Here is a 3,110-nt window from a genome sequence, read left to right as displayed (position 1 = left end):
CACCCCCACGCGCCAACTCCTCACCTACCCCCTAGCCACCCAACCACACATCCACATCACACACCGACCCCAGCCCACCAGCCACCCACCAGCCCACACTCAAAGCCACTGCCCTCCCCCACCCACCTACCCCTTCAGCCACGGACCAGGCCCCTTCCCCACTTAGAACCCACTGACTTGGCACTTGGCGTGGGAGGGGAGTTCCTGCTCTGTTCAGGGAAACATTTTGCATTGCCCTCGAACCCTGATCTAATTTCTCTGTGATAGCCTTTATCTCGACGGCTTTTATTGCCGATGTGCAAGGGTACGTGTGCTGCTCAGTTCCACCTGGGGCAGATGCGCTGTGGTGAATCAGACCGAGCCGCATCGGGCTCACACCCTTCTTTATCACAGGCAGAGCCGGTAGCAGCATCTCTCCTCAAAGTCGCCCGGCGCCTGCCAACGCACAATCCTGTTTGCAGCTACTTTGGCTCAAGATGGGCTTTTGGGTGGAAATTTTCCAGCTGAGCATCTGCCTTGAGCTGCGTGTTCAGAAAAGTTTCAGCCCAGATGTTTCCAAGGAGATCGGTGGAAAAATACATTGTTTTGCCCATGTTAAAAAAAAACCCACTTATAACCTTTGGGTGAGAAGCTCTAGCAACCCCAAGCTTTGGAGCATGGGGTTGCCCCAGTGGCCGGGAGGGGCCTTTTGCTGCTCTCCTGAAAATACACCCACATTTGGCCAAGTTACGAGTCTTTGAAAAATCTTTGCAGCAAGTGCCCCGTAGAGACTTGTTAGAGTTTGGCTGCTAACTTCTGATGATTCTGAATGCACTGAGCATGCTCTGTCCCCGCATAGTGACTGAGCGTGCTCCGTCCCAGGGCTGCAGGAGCTGAGCAGGACGTGCCCTGCAATCGATCCTCTGGGGACTGGGGTAGTGGCAGGGCCGGCTCTGGCTTTTTTGCCGCCCCAAGCAAAAATAAATAAATAAATAAACCTGCGGCGCGGCCAGAGCGGCAAAGCAGGAAAAAAAAACAACAACCTGTGGGGCAGCCGGAGCCAGGGTGTAGGGGAACTCCCTGTGCTGCAGACATGGGAGGGGGAGGGGGGGAGAGAGAAGGGGGGCAGCCAGGGCTTCAGAGGGGCGCTTGCCACACGGCCCTGACCGCCGTGCCACCTGCCAGGCAGGCTCCGCACCGATCCGGTCAGCAGGGAGGGAAGGACGTGAGCTGCCCTGCCAGGCTTGCTACAGGCCTGGCACCGGCTGGGGCAGATGGAACATGCAGCTCACTTCCAGCAAGACGCTGCCCTGCTCCGTGCTGCCGCCCCCTACAGAGCAGCCGGATCGGTGAACAAAACAAAACAAAAAAGCAGCTGTGCTGTCCTAGGATTAGGCAGAAGCCACCCCATAGAATCTGCCGCCCCAGGCATGAGCTTGCCCAGCTGGTGCCTGGAGCCAGCCCTGGGTAGTGGCCAGCATGAGGGCAGGCCGGGAGCCTGGCTCTCCTGTGCAGATTGGGACAAGGAGTCTGGGATGGGAGGGGCGCAGTGAGGCAAGTCGCTAACAAAGAGGCTTTCTGCCTGGGAACTGGCACACTCCCTGCGATTGCTGCACATTAGCTGCACCTCACGCATAACTAATGTGAAACTCATCACCCAAACCTGCAGTATCTCCAAAGAGATCCCTGGGGTCAGCAAGATGAGCAGCCAAAACCAACTTGTGTTGGGGCAGGACAGCTGGGATGGGTGAGCGGAGGGATCCCCAGAGCAAGTTTTGCAGGGGGCGCTTGGGGGGAGAGGGGGGGATTTTCAATGATGCAGCTGGCTGGAAAGGAGGCAGCATGGCCTTATTCTCAAACCTATGTGGAGACCGTGAAACGCAGAGGACAATTGCTGCCCGAGGAGCCCTTGTGCTGGTCAGTATGATGTGACTGTGGGGCTTCCCCCTATGAGGGTGGTTGGATGGACGGGGAAGACTGGAGCTGGGACATGGAGCCGGGCGGGGCGGGGGAGACAGGACTGGGCTGAGGACAAGTTGGAGGAGGTGGGGCAGTGAGGGTCAAATCTGATCTGGGAGAAATGGGCAGAAGTGTCTGTGCCCACTACAGACGCTCCCCCCCCCCCCGAGCCTGGCATGGAACCCAAGAGTCCTGAGTCTCACCGTTCCTCTGCTGTCAGCAAAAAACTGTGAACCCCACTGGCAGAGTGTTTGTCCCGTCCGCTGCTAGTGCTGGTCCATGCAGAGGATGACAACCTACTACTGCTGTCACTTCCTGCAGTAGCTCAGGTGGCAGAGATCTGAAGGGTGCAGCTTGGCTGTTGACCCAGAGGGGTGTCAACATGACCCTACATGCTGAGATTTCTAGTTTTCAGTTTGTTTATTTTAAAGACACTCCCCCCCTCCAAAAAATCCCCGTTAGAATATTTGTAACAGCAGCTCCTGTTGGCCCAGACGGCCTGCCCCCAAGTTAATGATACAAGGGATTTATGGCTGTGGTGCAGTTTGATTGGCTTCCTGGCCATCAGGCCAGCGGGGCTAATAGCAGGCAGTAGCTGCATTAATGCAGGGTCTGTAGGGGTGGGACAGACCTGGCCCTGGGCTCCCACTGCCACCTGCTCCTCCAGGGCTGGCTATACTGAAAGGATGCTGGGCCGTTTCCCGCTAACCCTAGTGCTGCTCAGCGCCACCCTGGGCCTGGTGAGTGAGTCCTGGGCATGGCCAGTCACACCCCACTGCCCCAGCTGTTTGGCGGGGTCTGGGGAGTTCGGGGACGGCAGGAGACCCTTATACAGAACAGCTGCTGAAGGCCTCCTGGAGCCACCCAGGGAACTGGGCTGGGCTGGCGTCTCTGGCATTGTCTCTTCCAAAAACAGGGTGATTGTGCCAGTCTGGGACAGCTTCAAGGATGGGCAGGGAATGGGCAGGCTCCGATCCACCCCCAGGGCACGGACTGGCTGGCTCAGGGGGGCAGGGGAGGGAACATGGGGACTTTCCCATCTAGGGGGCACTGGCCCCGATCCGGCCAACGCTTTCAGTGTGCAAAGGTCTGATGGAGTTGAGGGGTCCCTACGTAGGGGTCTGAGCCCATAGTCTGCGGGCCAGGGGTGATAACAGCCCCGCTGGCCGAAG

This window comes from Gopherus evgoodei, chromosome 2, assembly GCF_007399415.2.
Source record: "Gopherus evgoodei ecotype Sinaloan lineage chromosome 2, rGopEvg1_v1.p, whole genome shotgun sequence".
Lineage (NCBI taxonomy): Eukaryota > Metazoa > Chordata > Testudines > Testudinidae > Gopherus > Gopherus evgoodei.
Note: the sequence above shows the minus strand (reverse complement) of the source record.